Raw genomic sequence first — 20,733 nt, 5'->3', positions numbered from 1 at the left:
GTGTTAGGTCTGTTTCAGGCCTTTTGTTCTGTCTGAGGCTTCTCGCGTATCTGATCTGTTTATTTTATGTCAGTTCCCATTCCTGTGTATGGTTGCCCTTGCTCTGTCTGCTCCTCTGTCTGCTTCCAGTTTCATCTGAATTCCTGTTCTTTTGCTCTGTGTCTGGTTGTTTGGTTTTGCCAGTTTCATCTGGTTTCAAGTTTTAACCCATCAGGGATAGTCAGACCTGAGGTTCCAGCGCAGGGCCACCCTTATCAGGGCGACCGCTTTGCTTTGGGTAGGGCTCTTCTATTCCCTCTGTAGCCAAGGGTCAGTCTCCCTTCTCCTGTCTATAGTCTGTCTATCTGGGGAGTCAGCTACCAACCACTCCAGGAATAGCCTCAGCTTGGTTGGTTGTTCCAGTGGATCCACAATCCGTAATCAATAACAGTATCACATCTTGCATCCAAACTAGAGGTGGTACAACAGGGTACTAGAGCCTTCATGCCTGCCCATATCACATATTGTAGCTAAGCTAGAGGTGGTACTTCAGGGTACTAGAGCCTCCATGCCTGCCCATATCACATCTTGTATCCAAGCTAGAGGAAGCCCAACAGGGTACTAGAATCTCCCTTCAAGTGTTCAGTTTTCCACAAAAAAAATTATCCTTTTGCTGTAATATTGTTATTACTTTTATCAAAGTTTAAATCACACAGAAAGTTTCATTCGATTCCAAAAACGCCTTCTTGGTGCTGGTTTTATTTTTATAATCAGCATAGGCATTCTCTTTGCTGCTCCATTTTGGAGATCAGAGAAATATTTATTTTAAGATTTATTTTTTTTAATTCAATTTTAAATAGCAGAAATGTAAACTTTCCATCACATTTTATATTAGTTTTCAGAGTTACTTTAAGTTACAATGAATTTAGCAAATTAACATAGGTGGGTCTGGCTCTTGCTTTAACAGCTATATGTGAAATATGAGTCGGCTGCAGTTACCATTTTATTGAGGCTTTCCACTCTAGTTAACAACTCATAGTAAGTGTTTTATTTGGTTAGCAACTGTGTCAAGTCTAATTTATTTGGTGTAAGGTTCTACTGCTAAACAACAATCACATTCATTTTTACATGTAACATTTTTTACAGACTATTCAGCAAGGCTAAGTTCCATGGCCTTCACTTATTGAGTCATTTTAATTGTATAACCCATAAACTAAAAAGAAAGCATTAACCAGGCATGTTACAACACAAGCAATTTATATTAAGGGATTTAAGGGCTGTTTGCAGAAAATAGACTTAGCAAATGTCATAACTGCATGCATAGAAGTCATTAGGAAGAATAATTCTTAACTCAATAAGTCATTTAGCGTGCATCTGCTCTATGTTCCCTCTTTGTTTGTTTTGTCAAAGTGTTGTCATGTTGATAGGAATTCAATCTTATTACAATGTCGATTAGCGTTCATGAAACATTAAGGTAAGTGCATAGACGGCAGCAAAAGACGAGGTCAAATCAACTATGATGGCTGAGCAGATGTACAAAAAAAATATAAATTTGTAATTTAATGACATTTGGGTAATTTACCCCTATGTAAAATGTTTAGCATTTTTTAAAAACCCCTTAATGCTACAGAATGAACATTTATGTTACGGAGGTTTGTATGGAGGGGAATTGGGGTTGATACCATTCTTTACAATGTGGCTGCCGTCACCCGACCACAACAGCTCCGATCAGCATCGCCACTAATCAGAACTGTTAACCCTTTAAATACCCCAATCAATTTTGTCATGGCAGCCGGGGCCCTTTGAAACCCTCAGGTTTGCCATTGTAGATTGCCTATGAAGCCACGCCTGTGGCGTGGCTTGATAGATTGCCTGTCAGATTGTGGTGTAATGTAATGCTATGGTATTACATCATATTGCCACAGCAATCAAACCATCACAAGTTCTTCTCGCCTATAGGGACTAAAAAAAAAAAAATTAAAAATCAGTTTTAAAACGTTTTATGAATAAAAAAAAAAAAAGGTAATAAAGATTAAAAAACAACCTTTTGCCATATTTATAATTAAAAATCAAAATAAATAAATAAAAACAAAAACATATTTGGTATTCCTACATCCATAAAAGTCAGATCTATTAAAGTAACACATGATTCGCCCCGCACGGTGAACATCGTCAGAAAAAAAATACACACCACTGGAATTATCCTTTTTTTGGGCACCCCGTCTTCAAGAAAACATGTAATAAATAGAGATGAGCGAGCACCAAAAATGCTCGGGTGCTCGTTACTCGAGACAAACTTTTCGCGATGCTCGAGGGTTCGTTTCGAGTAACGAACCCCATTGAAGTCAATGGGCGACTCAAGCATTTTTGTATATCGCCGATGCTCGCTAAGGTTTTCATTTGTGAAAATCTGGGCAATTCCAGAAAGTGATGGGAACAACACAGCAACGGATAGGGCGGGCGAGGGGCTACATGTTGGGCTGCATCTCAAGTTCACAGGTCCCACTATTAAGCCACAATAGCGGCAAGAGTGCCCCCCCCTCCCAACAATTTTTACTTCTGAAAAACCCTCATTAGCAAGGCATACCTTAGCTAAGCACCACACTACCTCCAACAAAGCACAATCACTGCCTGCATGACACTCCGCTGCCACTTCTCCTGGGTAACATGCTGCCCAACCCCCCCGCACGACCCAGTGTCCACAGCGCACACCAAAGTGTCCCTGCGCAGCCTTCAGCTGCCCTCATGCCACACGCTGGCCTCATAGCCACACCACCCTCATGTCTATTTATAAGTGTGTCTGCCATGAGGAGGAACCAAAGGCACACACTGCAGAGGGTTGGCACGGCCAGGCAGCGACCCTCTTTAAAAGGGGCAGGGCGATAGCCCATAATGCTGTACAGAAGCAATGAGAAATCCAATCCTGTGCCACCTCCATCAGGAGCTGCAAGCGTGGGCATAGCAATGGGGAACCCATGTGCCACACACTATTCATTCTGTCAAGGTGTCTGCATGCCCCAGTCAGACCGGGGTTTTTTATAAATAGTCACAGGCAGATACAACTCCGCAATGGGAATTCCGTGTGCACCCACAGCATGGGTGGCTCCCTGGAACCCACCGGCTGTACATAAATGTATCCCATTGCAGTGCGCATCACAGCTGAGGTAACGTCCGATTAAATGCAGATGGTCTTCGGCCCACACTGCATGCCCCAGTCAGACTGGGGTTCTTTAGAAGTGGACACATGGAGTTACAACTCCGTGTGGACCGACAGCATGGGTGGGTCCCAGGAAGCCACCAGCGGTACATAAATATATCCCATTGCAGTGCCCATCACAGCTGAGGTAACGTCAGGTTTAATGCAGGTGGGCTTCGCCCCACACTGCATGCCCCAGTCAGACTGGGGTTCTTTAGAAGTGGACACATGCAGTTACAACTCTGTGTGGACCGACAGCATGGGTGGCTCCCTGGAAACCACCGGCGGTACATGAATATATCCCATTGCAGTGGCCATCACAGCTGAGGTAACGTCAGGTTTAATGCAGGTGGGCTTCGGCCCACACTGTATGCCCCAGTCAGACTGGGGTTCTTTAGAAGTGGACACATGCAGTTACAACTCTGTGTGGACCGACAGCATGGGTGGCTCCCTGGAACCCACCGGCGGTACATAAATATATCCCATTGCAGTGCCCATCCCAGCTGAGGTAACATTAGGTTTAATGCAGGTGGGCTTCGGCCCACACTGCATGCCCCAGTCAGACTGGGGTTCTTTAGAAGTGGACACATGCAGTTACAACTCCGTGTGGACCGACAGCATGGGTGGGTCCCAGGAAGCCACCAGCGGTACATAAATATATCCTATTGCAGTGGCCATCACAGCTGAGGTAACATCAGGTTTAATGCAGGTGGGCTTCGGCCCACACTGCATGCCCCAGTCTGACCGGGGTTTTTAATACATAGACACTGGCAGGTACAAAACCCTAATGTGAAGTCCCTTTGGACCCAAAGCATGGGTGGCTCCCTGGAACCCACAGCTGAGGTAACATCAGCTTTAATGCAGGTGGGCTAAAAATTACTAGGATTACACTGTAGGCGAGGGCCCAAAAAATTGGTGTACCAACAGTACTAATGTACCTCAGAAAAATTGCCCATGCCCCACCAAGAGGGCGGGTGAATCCCATTAATCGCTTTGGTTAATGTGGCTTAATTTGTAACTAGGCCTGTAGGCAGCCCAGTTAAAATAAAAATTGGTTCAGGTGCAAGTTTCAACGCTTTATTGAATTGAGAATTGAAACGTATAAACATTGTTTACAAAAGTTATATGACTGAGCCTTGTGGGCCTAAGAAAAATTGCCCGTTCGGCGTGATTACGTGAGGTTTCAGGAGGAGGAGCAGGAGGAGGAGGATGAATATAATACACAGATTGATGAAGCTAAAAGGTCCCCGTTTTTGATGGTGATAGAGAACAATGCATCCATCCGCGGGTGCAGCCTACGTATTGTTTAGGTATCGCTGCTGTCCGCTGGTGGAGAAGAGAACTCTGGGGAAATCCAGGCTTTGTTCATCTTTATGATTGTAAGCCTGTCGGCACTGTCGGTTGACAGGCGGGTACACTTTACCGTGATTACTCCCCCAGCCGCACTAAACACCCTCTCTGACAAGACGCTAGCCGCAGGACAAGCAAGCTCCTCCAGGGCATACAGCGTGAGTTCAGGCCACGTGTCCAGCTTCGACACCCAGTAGTTGTAGGGGGCAGAGGCGTCACGGAGGACGGTCGTGCGATCGGCTACGTACTCCCTCACCATCCTTTTACAGTGCTCCCGCCGACTCAGCCTTGACTGGGGAGCAGTGACACAGTCTTGCTGGGGAGCCATAAAGCTGGCAAAGGCCTTGGACAGTGTTCCCCTGCCTGTGCTGTACATGCTGCCTGATCTCCACGCCTCCCCTGCTACCTGGCCCTCGGAACTGCGCCTTCTGCCACTAGCGCTGTCAGATGGGAATTTTACCATCAGTTTGTCCGCCAGGGTCCTGTGGTATAGCATCACTCTCGAACCCCTTTCCTCTTCGGGTATGAGAGTGGAAAGGTTCTCCTTATACCGTGGGTCGAGCAGTGTGTACACCCAGTAATCCGTAGTGGCCAGAATGCGTGTAACGCGAGGGTCACGAGAAAGGCATCCTAACATGAAGTCAGCCATGTGTGCCAGGGTACCTGTACGCAACACATGGCTGTCCTCACTCGGAAGATCACTTTCAGGATCCTCCTTCTCCTCCTCCTCCTCCTCCTCCTCAGGCCATACACGCTGAAAGGATGACAGGCAAGCAGCATGGGTACCCTCAGCAGTGGGCCAAGCTGTCTCTTCCCCCTCCTCCTCATGCTCCTCCCCCTCCTCCTCAACACGCTGAGATATAGACATGAGGGTGCTCTGACTATCCAGCGACATACTGTCTTCCCCCGCCTCCGTTTCCGAGCGCAAAGCGTCTGCCTTTATGCTTTGCAGGGAACTTCTCAAGAGGCATAGCAGAGGAATGGTGACGCTAATGATTGCAGCATCGCTGCTCACCATATGGGTAGACTCCTCAAAGTTTCCAAGGACCTGGCAGATGTCTGCCAATCAAGCCCACTCTTCTGTAAAGAATTGAGGAGGCTGACTCCCACTACGCCGCCCATGTTGGAGTTGGTATTCCACTATAGCTCTACGCTGCTCATAGAGCCTGGCCAACATATGGAGCGTAGAGTTCCACCGCGTGGGCACGTCGCACAGCAGTCGGTGCACTGGCAGATTAAACCGATGTTGCAGGGTGCGCAGGGTGGCAGCGTCCGTCTTGTACTTGCGGAAATGTGAGCTGAGCCGGCGCACCTTTCCGAGCAGGTCTGACAAGTGTGAGTAGCTTTTCAGAAACCGCTGAACCACCAAAGAAGACGTGGGCCAGGCATGGCACGTGCGTGAGGCTGCCGAGCTGCAGAGCCGCCACCAGGTTACGGCCGTTGTCACACACGACCATGCCCCGTTGGAGGCTCAGCGGCGCAAGCCAGCGGTCGGTCTGCTCTGTCAGACCCTGCAGCAGTTCGTGGGCCGTGTGCCTCTTCTCTCCTAAGCTGAGTAGTTTCAGCACGGCCTGCTGACGCTTGGCCACCGCTGTGCTGCCACGCCGCGCGACACCGACTGCTGGCGACGTGCTGCTGCTGACACATCTTGATTGCGAGACAGAGGTTGCGTAGGAGGAGGAGGAGGGTGGATTAGTGGAGGAAGCATACACCGCTGCAGATACCAGCACCGAGCTGGGGCCCGCAATTCTGGGGGTGGGTAGAACGTGAGCAGTCCCAGGCTCTGACTCGGTCCCAGCCTCCACTAAATTCACCCAATGTGCCGTCAGGGAGATATAGTGGCCCTGCCCGCCTGTGCTTGTCCACGTGTCCGTTGTTAAGTGGACCTTGGCAGTAACCGCGTTGATGAGGGCGCGTACAATGTTGCGGGAGACGTGGTCGTGCAGGGCTGGGACAGCACATCGGGAAAAGTAGTGGCTACTGGGAACCAAGTAGCACGGGGCCGCCGCCACCGCCAACATGTTTTTGAAAGCTTCCGTTTCCACAGCCCTATACGGCAGCATCTCCAGGCTGATCAATTTGGCTATGTGCATGTTTAATGCTTGAGCGTGCGGGTGCGTGGCTGCATACTTGCGCTTGCGCTCAAACACTTGCGCTAGCGACGGCTGGACGGTGCGCTGAGAGACATTGCTGGATGGGGCCGAGGACAGCGGAGGTGAGGGTGTGGGTGCAGGCCAGGAGATGGTCGTGCCTGTGTCCTGAGAGGGGGGTTGGATCTCAGTGGCAGGTTGGGGCACAGGGGGAGAGGCAGTGGTGCAAACCGGAGGCGGTGAACGGCCTTTGTCCCACCTTGTGGGGTGCTTGGTCATCATATGCCTGCGCATGCTGGTGGTGGTGAGGCTGGTGGTGGTGGCTCCACGGCTGATCTTGGCGCGACAAACCTTGCACACCACAGTTCGTCGGTCGTCTGCACTCTCAGTGAAAAACTGCCACACCTTTGAGCACCTCGGCCTCTGCAGGGTGGCATGGCACGAGGGGGCGCTTTGGGAAACAGTTGGTGGATTATTTGGTCTGGCCCTGCCTCTACCCCTGGCCACCGCACTGCCTCTTCCAACCTGCCCTGCTGCTGCACTTGCCTCCCCCTCTGAAGACCTGTCCTCAGTAGGCTTAGCAAACCAGGTGGGGTCAGTCACCTCATCGTCCAGCTGCTCTTCCTCCGAATCCTCTGTGCGCTCCTCCCTCGGACTTACTGCAATTAATACTACCTGAGTGATAGACAACTGTGTCTCATCGTCGTCCTCCTCCTCACCCCCTGAAAGCTCTTGAGACAGTTGCCGGAAGTCCCCAGCCTCATCCCCCGGACCCCGGGAACTTTCCAAAGGTTGGGCATCGGTCACGACAAACTCCTCCGGTGGGAGAGGAACCATTGCTGCCCATTCTGGGTAGGGGCCCGAGAACAGTTCCTGGGATTCTGCCTGCTCCTCAGAATGTGTCATTGTAATGGAGTGAGGAGGCTGGGAGGAAGGAGGAGCAGCAGCCAGAGGATTCAGAGTTGCAGCAATGGACGGCGTAGAACTCTGGGTGGTCGATAGATTGCTGGATGCACTTTCTGCCATCCACGACAGGACCTGCTCACACTGCTCATTTTCTAATAAAGGTCTACCTCGTGGACCTATTAATTGTGAGATTAATCTGGGGATGCCAGAAACGTGCCTCTCTCCTAATCCCGCAGCAGTCGGCTGCGATACACCTGGATCAGGAGCTCAGCCTGTGCCCACACCCTGACTTGGGCCTCCGCGTCCTCGCCCGCGTCCACGTCCTCTAGGCCTACCCCTACCCCTCAGCATGGTGTATTACCCGTAGTACATAAACAGAACGCTGTAATTAAATGTGCCGCTTATTGGCCTGTGGTTGGAGGCTGACTTCGCTTACGGAACGCACAGCAGAGCCAGGAAAGAATTTTGCACAAGCCTGTAGTGAGACGTAGGTGCGTATGACTGAGCTAGTGGAATTCACAGCGCAGAAGCAGTCAAGTGTCCAATGGCCACTAGTAGGCCTTAAGTATTTTGCTTCTATTTTTTTAAAGGCTGAGCTGAGACAGCAGACAGATACTGTAAGCAGCGTATATATGTATACTGTTTCCCTCTGGACGGGATGACGGCGGTGATGTAACGGGCAACGTAGAGCCAGGAAAGAATTTTGCGAAAGCCTGCTGTAACACTTAGCTGCGTATTAATTAGGACTACTACCCCCAGCAGAGACGCAGTACACTCAAGACGGTCACAGGCAGCCCAAAGATAGTATTTTTCCCAAATTTGTTTGAAAAAGCCCACTGCCTATATAGACAGTATATCTCTTTCACCTTTCCCACTGTCCCTGCCTCACCACTACTGGCCCGATACTATGTAAAATTACTGCAGACTTTTTCCCTCTGGACGGGATGACGGCGGTGAAGTAACGGGCAACGCAGAGCCAGGAAAGAATTTTGCGCAAGCCTGCTGTAACACTTAGCTGCGTATTAATTAGGACTACTACCCCCAGCAGAGATGCAGTACACTCAAGACGGTCACAGGCAGCCCAAAGATAGTATTTTTCCCAAATTTGTTTGAAAAAGCCCACTGCCTATATAGACAGTATATCTCTTTCCCTGCCTCACCAGTACTGGCCCTATACTATGTACAATGACTGCAGACTGGGGACGCAATGCTCTGCACGCCCGATATACAAAAAAAAAAAAGTGCAACACTGCTAAAAGCAGCCTCAACAGTACTGCACACGGTCAGATGTGGCCCTAAGAAGGACCGTTGGGGTTCTTCAAGCCTAAAATCACTCCTAACGCTCTCCCTATAGCATCACCAGCACTGTCCCTGATCTCTGTCAAAATGCATCTGTGGCGAGCTGCGGGCAGGGCTGATTTAAATACTCGGGTGACACCTGATCTCCCCAGCCACTCACTGCAGGGGGGTGGTATAGGGCTGGAACATCACAGGAGGAAGTTGTAATGCCTTCACTGTCTTTCTATTGGCCAGAAAAGCGCGCTAATGTCTCAGAGATGAAAGTGAAAGTAACTCGAACATCGCGTGGTACTCGTCTCGAGTAACGAGCATCTCGAACACCCTAATACTCGAACGAGCATCAAGCTCGGACGAGTACGTTCGCTCATCTCTAGTAATAAAAGATCAAAAAAGTCATATGTACACCAAAATGGTACCAATAGAAGCTACGGGACATCCTGCTAAAAATGAGCACTCGCACAACTATGTCGATGGAAAATTTAAAAGTTATGTCTGTCAGAAGATGGCGGCAGAAAATAAGTTTATTCTTTTCCAAAGATGTTTTATTTTTTTTTAAATAGTGCAGCAAAAAAAACTATATAAATTTGGTATCATTGTCGTCATACTGACCCATGGAATACAGTAATCATGTCCTTTTTTCTGCAGTGTACACTGTAGAAACAAGATTCCTCCCCTATTCAAAAGATGGTGGAATTTCATATTTATCCATTTTACTCCACTTAGAATTTTTTTAAAGTTTTTTAGAGCATTATATGTTACATTAAAAATAGTACCATGGAAGAATACAACTTGTCCCGCAAAAACAAGCCCTCATGCAGCTACGTCGATGGATAAATAAAAAGTAAGATTTTTTGGGAGGAAAAACTGAAAATGGAAAAAGTGCCGCATCCTTAAGGGTGCAGTCAGACGACCGTATATCGGCTGGGTTTTCACGCCCAGCCGATATACGGCGTCTCTCTCTGCAGGGGGAGGAGGCTGGAAGAGCCGGGAGCAGTGATCTGAGCTCTCGCCCCCTCTCTACCTCCTCCCCGCCCCTCTGCCGATATACGGTCGTCTGAATGCACCCTAAGGGCGAGTACCCACTGGCGTTTGCGTTCTCCGCGGGGAAAAAACGCAGCGTTTTCGCCGCGTTTCTCGCGTTTTTTCCGCGCGTTTTTCGCGGCGTTTTCGCGGCGTTTTCCGTTAATTTCCATTGACATTCATGGGTGCATTAGGAGAAAAATAGGGACACATATGCAATTGACAGTTCCTATGTTAAAAACGCAAACGCAACGCAAAAAAAACGCCAGTGGACAGGAACACATGTTATCTCTATGCCTGTGCAGGAAAAACGCAAAACGCAAAACGCAGGTAAAAAAACGCCAGTGGGTGCTCGCCCTTAGGCTGGGTTCACACAGGGTGGATTTGCTGTGGAATTTCCCTGCAGCAAATCCCGAGATTAGCCGGCCACGTGGACGAGATTTGCCAAACGGGGCGGACAATTCGTCACGGGAAAGCCGCCAATAGCCAGTGCTGGGGTGCGGGTTCCCGGGACGCAGCATGTCAATTTTATTTTTTTTTTCATTGTGGCCTCGCTACTCTCTATGTAATAGTAACCTGTAATAGTGTTTTACACATTATTTTATTTCAGGGTAATTATGGTTCATATCTGTCTCATAAAAGAAGTCAAAAACAGAAGGGACTACCGTAGATGTCTTTCTAGAGTGCTATAATATTACAGGATATAGACATTAAATAACCAGCGGGGTTGTTGATCCAGATCTTGGATTTTGGTAGGAACTTTCAAAACATTGATCTAGGTATTATTTTCGCTGCCATTACAGAGTCAGGAAGGATTTTTTTCCCCCAAGTCAGCTAAATTGACTTCTGCTTCATTCGGGATTTTTTGCCTTCCACTGGATCAAAAGGGGGGGGGGGGGGGTTAGTGGTGGGAACAGGGTGAACTAGATGGACATTGTCTGCCTTCAGCCTAACATGCTACTAGTTCAGTGGGGGAGGCTTTAGCAAAAGTATGCATTCATGTAAGCTTGAGATAAGCTAACGACCAGCTTTGGAAATCTATCCACCTGTAAGCTTGAGATAATCTAACTGCCACATCAATAGTAACTTTAATGCTGGGTTCCTACAGGACTGTTTCACCGCGGAAACCTCACAGTTTGCTGCAGCAAAAAACACGAGATTTCAGCAGGATAAGCGCAGCTTCAAAACCCACGGCACTTTTGGAGCGGCTTCACTGCATGCTTTTCTGTTGCGTCCTGCTCTCCCATAAAGAAGAGCGAGGCCGCAACGAAAAAAAAATGACATGCTGCGTCCTGGCTTTGCCACGACGGATTGTCCGCCCCGTGAGGATGAGATTTTTGACTGGATTAGTGGCCGCAAGCAAATTTGCTGCAGGCAAATTCTACGGCAAATCCGCCCTGTGTGAACCCAGCCTAAGGGCTTATTAAGATAGGTGTATATCGGTCGGGTTTTCACACCCGACTGATATATGCTGCCCATCTCTGCAAGGGGAGGAGACGGGACGGGAGCTAGCACAATGAGCCCCCTCTCCGCCCATTAGCACACAATCATTGTAGGATTGTATGGTTATGTTCCCCCAACTCAGCAGTAATCATTCAATTATTCTGAGGGCTTATTGAGATGGGCGTACATCGGTTGGGTTTTCATGCCCAACCGATATACGCTGCCCCTTTCTGCAAGGGGAGGAGGCAGGATGAGACGGGAACTAGTGCATTGAGCTCCCATTCTCTCCGCCCCTTGCCACTGTTTGCAATGGGAGGGTGGGATGGGGCGGAACTAAGTTCCCGCCCCTCCAAATTGCAAACAGTTGGGAGGGGTAGAGAGAGTAGGAACTCAATGCACTAGCTCCCGTCCTGTCCCGCCTCCTCCCCTTGCAGATAGGGGCAGCATATATCGGTTGGGCATAAAAACCTGACTGATATATGCCCATCTGAATAAGCCCTTAGAATTATTTGATGATTACTGCTGAGTTGGAGGAACCTAACCCCTCTGTCATACAAATGACTGCATTTTAAAAACTACACTCCTTAATGTATTCACTGAGGGGTGTAATGAGTATCTTGACACCACAGCTTTTTTTTCAAAGGTTAATGCAATTTAGAGAAGGAAAAATAAAATTTTATATCTTTGCAAATATGCCATTTTAAAGGCAGGTTTATTTTTCTATAGTGCACATAATGAGCTCTGTGAGGCTTTATAAGCTTGCAGAGGTGCAGGGATCTCACGCAGAAGGCACTCAACAAGGTGCTCCTGGAACTGCAGGAAGGCGAGCGTTCCTGGGGGCTTTTTGTAAATTGCATATTACAGGTAGCAGTCTGAATAATGCTGGGCTCCCACGGCCGTAAGTGAAATCCACTTGCGGAGGCCCGCTGTGAGCCTGGCCGTGACCCTGCGTATGACCGCAAAATGTACTGCGCATAACTGCATACTCACACAGGCGATCATGCGCAGTACACCTCTTTTTGTTTGTATTTCCCACGCCGTCGCTTAGCGATGACGCGGGTACCCGCAGCCCGTACACAATGTAGTTGTATATAGGCTTCGGGTATATCCGCGACCGTGGAGCACAATGGTCTCTACGTCACAGATATCCGTGGTAAAATAGAACATGCTTCGTTCTGTTTTCTGCAAGTGGATTGCGTAATTCCGACCCACTAATGTGAGCAAATTGTGTATTCCAATGCATTGGATTGACCCACGTAGTACCGTATCACGGATCAAATGCATGCGGAACCCGCAATTTCTATCCGGTTGTGTGGCTGAGGGGGGGCTCCCGGCGGCCCCTACCACCGAGCTGTCACGTCCATAGTCCACGTGGCTTTAATCCCCAGGGGAAGCATGTTTTTACATCCCTGGGGATTAAAGCCCACTAAAGCAGGACATAAAAACACTATGGGGTGATAACTAAGGGGTTAAAAAAGAGCTTAAGAGGAGGAAGTGCCACTTGTCTTGAAATGCCACTTGTCAGTTTCAGGCTGCCCTTACACAAGCGTTTGAATGCATCCGTTCAGATGGGCGATTTTTAGGTGCCTAAAATTGGCCGGACGGAAAAGATAGCACATATGGAGTGCATTTCATCCGGCCGCTTTTACGCCGGCCAGAAAAGATAGGTCTGGACCTATCTTCCGGTCGAATCCCGTGGGAGGCTATGAGAGTTGCCAGAAAAGCGAGGTGGGAGAGAGTTTAGCAATCCCTCCCCGTTCCCTCCCCCTCCCCGCCCTTGCCGGCGGCAGGCAAAGGGAGGGTGCGGTACAGGGCAGGAGGTTAGCCTACTAGCTCTGCTAAGCTCCTGCCCTGTTCCGCCCCTTCCCATTGCTGGCAAGGGGCAGAGAGGGAGTGGGAGTTAAGAACACTAGCTCCCACCCTGGCCTGCCCCCTCCCTTTGCCGACAGTCAGCAAGGGGCGAAGAGGAGGAGGGAGTTTAGTTCTGCTAGACTCTCACCCCTCGCCCGATGGTATCCTGGCTGCAGTGTATACTGTATGTGTCATAGCTCCAGCCATCTGAACAGGCGATAAAACCGAAGATGCAGCAGTGACTTAGTCATGGCCGCTTTTCGTCCATCCAATTTTCAGCCGCACTGCGGCCGTGACACGGGTGGCTGAGACTCGCAGCGCCCATGTTAAGGAGCCCTCACGCTGTATTCTTCAAAAATTTGACATACCTGATTGATAAGGCTATGATACCCTTTGAGCATCACCTAAATTAAGTGATTACCCTTACAACATCATGAAGGGGGGTTGGCTTTTCAGCTCATTTTAATAACTGAGCCAGTCCCCTTCTCTATTACAGCAAATGCAAAGACCGAGAAGGAGGCTACCTTAATTATTACAATGAGTCAAACAGCCAGCCCCTTTGATGATGTGACAGGCACAGAGAGAGTCGCCAAACCATGTAAACTGCTGTTGGAACTAGGCTGGAAGTGGAGGCTCCAAAACGGCAGGTCTGTTTAAGTATTTAGCCTCCCTATAAAACCCTTTAATAGACAGAAACTATTGCACTTCAAGTATAGTTTCAGAGGGCTGTCAGTACACGAAATAGGCTCATAATTTCAAAAAGTACGTAGTTATTAGAGATGAGCGAACGTGTTCGTCCGAACTTGATATCCGTGCGGATATTAGGGTGTTCGGGATGTTCGTTATTCGTAACGAGTACCACGCGATGTTCGGGTTACTTTCACTTTCATCTCTGAGACGTTAGCGCGCTTTTCTGGCCAATTGAAAGACAGGGAAGGCATTACAACTTCCCCCTGTGTTGTTCCAGCCCTATACCACCCCCCTGCTGTGAGTGGCTGGCGAGATCAGGTGTCCGCCGAATATAAAAGTCGTCCCCTCCCGCGGCTCGCCTCAGATGTCTTGTGAGTTAGTGAGGGACAGTGCTGTTTGTACCGGAGCTGCTGTAGGGAAAGAATTTGTAGTAAGTGTAGGCTTCAAGACCCCCAAAGGTCGTTATTAGGGCCACTGATAGCTGTGTGTTGGCTGCTGTTAGCAGTGGCAATTTGTTTTCCTTCTCAAAATCGGCTCTGCAGAGCGTTGCACCCGGCATTAGGGACAGAAGTGTTGCATAGGCAGGGAGAGTGTTAGGAGTGAGTGTAGCCTTCAAGAACCTCAACGGTCCTTTCTAGGGCCATATTTAACCGTGTGCAGTACTGTGCTGGCTGCTGTTAGCTGTGCTGCATTTTTTTTTTTTCCTCAAAATCGCCTCTGCAGAGCATTGCACCCTCCATTGATACTACAGGGAAAGAATTGTGTAGGCAGGGCCACAACACAGTTATTATTCATTGAATATACGCAGTGCGGCCTTTTGCTTGTAAGACAAGTGAAAAAAATTCTATTTGACCTGCCTTTGTCCGTCCTGTGGAGTGTGGACACGTGTGAGCTGCGTGTACAACGTTAAAAAATCAGACGCACCCAGCTACGGTTTACTGCTGGCTTCGCCATTTGCTTTCCTTAATTGGGAAAAAAATACCTGCTCTGCCACAGTTATAATAACTCTGCTACCCTCACGTTCTGTGACACATTAGCAGGGCCACAGCACAGTTATTAAACTTCTCATGTTCATTGAATATACGCAGTGCTGCCTTTTGGTGGAAAAAAACAGAAAAAAAATCTATTTGTCCTGCCTCTGTCCGTCCTAAGGGCTGTGTGTACGTGTCGGCTGCGTGTGCAACGTTTAAAAATCAGACGCACCCAGCTACGGTTTACTGCTGGCTTCGCCATTTGCTTTCCTTAATTGGGAAAAAAATACCTGCTCTGCCAGAGTTATAATAACTCTGCTACCCTCACGTTCTGTGACACATTAGCAGGGCCACAGCACAGTTATTAAACTTCTCATGTTCATTGAATATACGCAGTGCTGCCTTTTGGTGGAAAAAAACTGAAAAAAAATCTATTTGTCCTGCCTCTGTCCGTCCTAAGGGCTGTGTGTACGTGTCGGCTGCGTGTGCAACGTTTAAAAATCAGACGCACCCAGCTACGTTTTACTGCTGGCTTCGCCATTTGCTTTCCTTAATTGGGAAAAAAATACCTGCTCTGCCAGAGTTATAATAACTCTGCTACCCTCACGTTCTGTGACACATTAGCAGGGCCACAGCACAGTTATTAAACTTCTCATGTTCATTGAATATACGCAGTGCTGCCTTTTGGTGGAAAAAAACAGAAAAAAAATCTATTTGTCCTGCCTCTGTCCGTCCTAAGGGCTGTGTGTACGTGTCGGCTGCGTGTGCAACGTTTAAAAATCAGACGCACCCAGCTACGTTTTACTGCTGGCTTCGCCATTTGCTTTCCTTAATTGGGAAAAAAATACCTGCTCTGCCAGAGTTATAATAACTCTGCTACCCTCACGTTCTGTGACACATTAGCAGGGCCACAGCACAGTTATTAAACTTCTCATGTTCATTGAATATACGCAGTGCTGCCTTTTGGTGGAAAAAAACTGAAAAAAAATCTATTTGTCCTGCCTCTGTCTGTCCTAAGGGCTGTGTGTACGTGTCGGCTGCGTGTGCAACGTTTAAAAATCAGACGCACCCAGCTACGGTTTACTGCTGGCTTCGCCATTTGCTTTCCTTAATTGGAAAAAAAATACCTGCTCTGCCAGAGTTATAATAACTCTGCTACCCTCACGTTCTGTGACACATTAGCAGGGCCACAGCACAGTTATTAAACTTCTCATGTTCATTGAATATACGCAGTGCTGCCTTTTGGTGGAAAAAAACTGAAAAAAAATCTATTTGTCCTGCCTCTGTCCGTCCTAAGGGCTGTGTGTACGTGTCGGCTGCGTGTGCAACGTTTAAAAATCAGACGCACCCAGCTACGGTTTACTGCTGGCTTCGCCATTTGCTTTCCTTAATTGGGAAAAAAATACCTGCTCTGCCAGAGTTATAATAACTCTGCTACCCTCACGTTCTGTGACACATTAGCAGGGCCACAGCACAGTTATTAAACTTAGATTATTCATTCACTAGAGGCAGTGGGGCCTTTCGTTTTCAAAAAAGGGAAAAAATTATATTTGGCCTGCAGTCTTGCGCCAATTTATTTCCTGCCTGTGAAATCAAATCACTGGTAATACAGCATGCTGAGGGGTAGGGGTAGGCCTAGAGGACGTGGACGCGGCCGAGGACGCGGAGGGCCAAGTCAGGGTGTGGGCACAGGCCGAGCTCCTGATCCAGGTGTGTCGCAGCCGACTGCTGCGCGATTAGGAGAGAGGCACGTTTCTGGCGTCCCCACATTCATCGCCCAATTAATGGGTCCACGCGGGAGACGGTTATTAGAAAATGAGCAGTGTGAGCAGGTCCTGTCCTGGATGGCAGAAAGTGCTTCGAGCAACCTATCGTCAACACGCAGTTCTGCGCCGTCCACTGCTGCAAATCCGAATCCTCTGTCTGCTGCTCCTCCTTCCTCCCAGCCTCCTCACTCCACTACAATGACACATGCTCAGGAGCGGGAACACTCCCAGGAACTGTTCTCGGGCCCCTGCTTAGATTGGGCAGCAGCGGTTCCTCTCCCACCAGAGGAGTTTATCGTCACTGATGCCCAACCATTCGAAAGTTCCCGGGGTCCGGGGGAAGAGGCTGGGGACTTCCGCCAACTGTCTCAACAACTTTCTGTGGGTGAGGAGGACGATGACGATCAGACACAGTTGTCTTGCAGTGAGGTAGTAGTAAGGGCAGTAAGTCCGAGGGAGCAGCGCACAGAGGATTCGGAGGAAGAGCAGCAGGACGATGAGGTGACTGACCCCACCTGGTGTGCAACGCTTACTCAGGAGGACAGGTCTTCAGAGGGGGAGTCAAGGGCATCAGCAGGGCAGGTTGCAAGAGGCAGTGCGGTGGCCAGGGGTAGAGGCAGGGCCAGACCGAATAATCCACCAACTGTTTCCCAAAGCGCCCCCTCGCGCCATGCCACCCTGCAGAGGCCGAGGTGCTCTAAGGTCTGGCAGTTTTTCACAGAGACGCCTGACGACCGACGAACAGTGGTGTGCAACCTTTGTCGCGCAAAGCTCAGCCGGGGAGCCAACACCAACAGCACCACCACCATGCGCAGACATATGATGGCCAAGCACCCCACAAGGTGGGACGAAGGCCGTTCAGCGCCTCCGGTTTGCACCCCTGCCTCTCCCCCTGTGCCCCAACCTGCCACTGAGATGCAACCCCCCTCTCAGGACACAGGCACTACTGCCTCATGGCCTGCACCCACACCCTCATCTCCGCTGTCCTCGGCCCCATCCAGCAGTGTAGTTCAGCGCACCGTCCAGCCGTCGCTTGCGCAACTGTTGGAGCGCAAGCGCAAGTACGCCGCCACGCACCCGCACGCTCAAACGTTAATCGTCCGCATAGCAAAATTCATCAGCCTTGAGATGCTGCCGTATAAGGTTGTGGAAACGGAGTCCTTCAAAAGTATCATGGAGGCGGCGGCCCCGCGCTACTCAGTTCCCAGTCGCCACTACTTTTCCCGATGTGCCGTCCCAGCCCTGCACGACCACGTCTCCCGCAACATTGTACGCGCCCTCACCAACACGGTTACTGCCACGGTCCACTTAACAACGGACACGTGGACAAGCACAGGCGGGCAGGGCCACTACATCTCCCTGACGGCACATTGGGTGAATTTAGTGGAGGCTGGGACAGAGTCAGAGCCTGGGACCGCTCACGTCCTACCCACCCCCAGAATTGCGGGCCCCAGCTCGGTGCTGGTATCTGCGGAGGTGTATGCTTCCTCCACTAAAGCACCCTCCTCCTCCTCCTCCTCCTCTGTCTCGCAATCAAGATGTGTTAGCAGCAGCATGTCGCCAGCAGTCGGTGTCGCGCGGTGTGGCAGCACAGCGGTGGGCAAGCGTCAGCAGGCCGTGCTGAAACTACTCAGCTTAGGCGATAAGAGGCACACGGCCCACGAACTGCTGCAGGGTCTGACACAGCAGACCAACCGCTGGCTTGCGCCGCTGAGCCTCCAACCGGGCATGGTCGTGTGTGACAACGGCCGTAACCTGGTGGCGGCTCTGCGGCTCGGCAGCCTCACGCACGTGCCATGCCTGGCCCACGTCTTTAATTTGGTGGTTCAGCGCTTTCTGAAAAGCTACCCACGCTTGTCAGACCTGCTCGTAAAGGCGCGCCGGCTCTGCGCACATTTCCGCAAGTCCCACACGGACGCTGCCACCCTGCGCACCCTGCAACATCACTTTAAGCTGCCAGTGCACCGACTGCTGTGCGACGTGCCCACACGGTGGAACTCTACGCTCCACATGTTGGCCAGGCTCTATGAACAGCGTAGAGCTATAGTCGAATACCAACTCCAACATGGGCGGCGCAGTGGGAGTCAGCCTCCTCAATTATTTTCAGAAGAGTGGGCCTGGTTGGCAGACATCTGCCAGGTCCTTGGAAAGTTTGAGGAGTCTACCCAGGTGGTGAGCGGCGATGCTGCAATCATTAGCGTAACCATTCCTCTGCTATGCCTCTTGAGAAGTTCCCTGCAAAGCATAAAGGCAGACGCTTTGCACTCGGAAACAGAGCCGGGGGAAGACAGTATGTCGCTGGATAGTCAGAGCACCCTCCTGTCTATATCTCAGCGCGGTGAGGAGGAGGAGGAGGAAGATGAGGAGGAGGGGGAAGAGACAGCTTGGCCCACTGGTGAGGGTACACATGCTGCTGGCCTGTCATCCTTTCAGCATGTATGGCCTGAGGAGGAGGAGGAGGAGGATCCTGAAAGTGATCTTCCTAGTGAGGACAGCCATGTGTTGCGTACAGGTACCCTGGCACACATGGCTGACTTCATGTTGGGATGCCTTTCTCGTGACCCTCGTGTTATACGCATTCTGGCCACTACGGATTACTGGGTGTACACACTGCTCGACCCACGGTATAAGGAGAACCTTTCCACTCTCATACCCGAAGAGGAAAGGGGTTCGAGAGTGTTGCTATACCACAGGACCCTGGCGGACAAACTGATGGTAAAATTCCCATACGACAGCGCTAGTGGCCGAAGGCGCAGTTCCGAGGGCCAGGTAGCAGGGGAGGCGCGGTGATCAGGCAGCATGTACAGCACAGGCAGGGCAACACTCTTTAAGGCCCTTGACTGCTTTATGGCTCCCCAGCAAGACTGTGTCACCGCTCCCCAGTGAAGGCTGAGTCGGCGGGAGCACTGTAAAAGGATGGTGAGGGAGTACGTAGCCGATCGCACGACCGTCCTCCGTGACGCCTCTGCCCCCTACAACTACTGGGTGTCGAAGCTGGACACGTGGCCTGAACTCACGCTGTATGCCCTGGAGGTGCTTGCTTGTCCTGCGGCTGGCGTCTTGTCAGAGAGTGTGTTTAGTGCGGCTGGGGGAATCATCACAGATAAGCGTACCCGCCTGTCAACCAACAGTGCCGACAGGCTAACACTCATCAAGATGAACAAAGCCTGGATTTCTACAGACTTCTCTTCTCCACCAGCGGACAGCAGCGATACCTAAGCAATACGTAGGCTGCACCCGCAGATGGAAGCATCGTTCTGTATCCCCATCAAAAACGGGGACCTTTTCGCTTCATCAATCTGTGTATAATATTCCTCCTCCTCCTCCTGCTCCTCCTTCTGAAACCTCACATAATCACGCCGAACAGGCAATTTTTCTTAGGCCCACAAGGCTCAGTCATATAATTTTTCTAAACAATTTTTATACGTTTCAATGCTCATTAAAGCGTTGAAACTTTCACCTCAACCAATTTTTATTTTAACTGGGCTGCCTCCTGGCCTAGTTACCAATTAAGCCACATTAACCAAAGCGATTAATGGGTTTCACCTGCCCTCTTGGTTGGCCATGGGCAATTTTTCTGATGTACATTAGTACTGTTGATACAGCAATTTTTGTGGGCCCTCGCCTACAGTGTAATCAAATAAATTTTTAGCCCACCTGCATTACAGCTGACGTTACATCAGCTGTGTTGGGCACTGCAATGGGATATTTTTATGTACCGCCGGTGGCTTCCTGGCACACACCCATGCTGTGGGTCCACAGGGAGTTGTAAATGCATCTGTGTCCACTTCTAAAGAACCCCAGTCTGACTGGGGCTTGCAGTGTGGGCCGAAGCCCACCTGCATTAAACATGACATTACTACCTCAGCTGTGATGGGCAATGCAATGGGATATTTTTATGTACCGCCGGTGGGTTCCAGGGAGCCACCCATGCTGTGGGTCCACAGGGAGTTGTAAATGCATCTGTTTCCACTTCTAAAGAACCCCAGTCTGACTGGGGCATGCAGTGTGGGCCGAAGCCCACCTGCATTAAACATGACATTACTACCTCAGCTGTGATGGGCAATGCAATGGGATATTTTTATGTACCGCCGGTGGGTTCCATGGAGCCACCCATGCTGTGGGTGCACACGGAATTCCCATTGCGGAGTTGTACCTGCCTGTGACTATTT

This window comes from Eleutherodactylus coqui, chromosome 3 (assembly GCF_035609145.1).
Source record: "Eleutherodactylus coqui strain aEleCoq1 chromosome 3, aEleCoq1.hap1, whole genome shotgun sequence".
Taxonomy (NCBI): domain Eukaryota; kingdom Metazoa; phylum Chordata; class Amphibia; order Anura; family Eleutherodactylidae; genus Eleutherodactylus; species Eleutherodactylus coqui.
Note: the sequence above shows the minus strand (reverse complement) of the source record.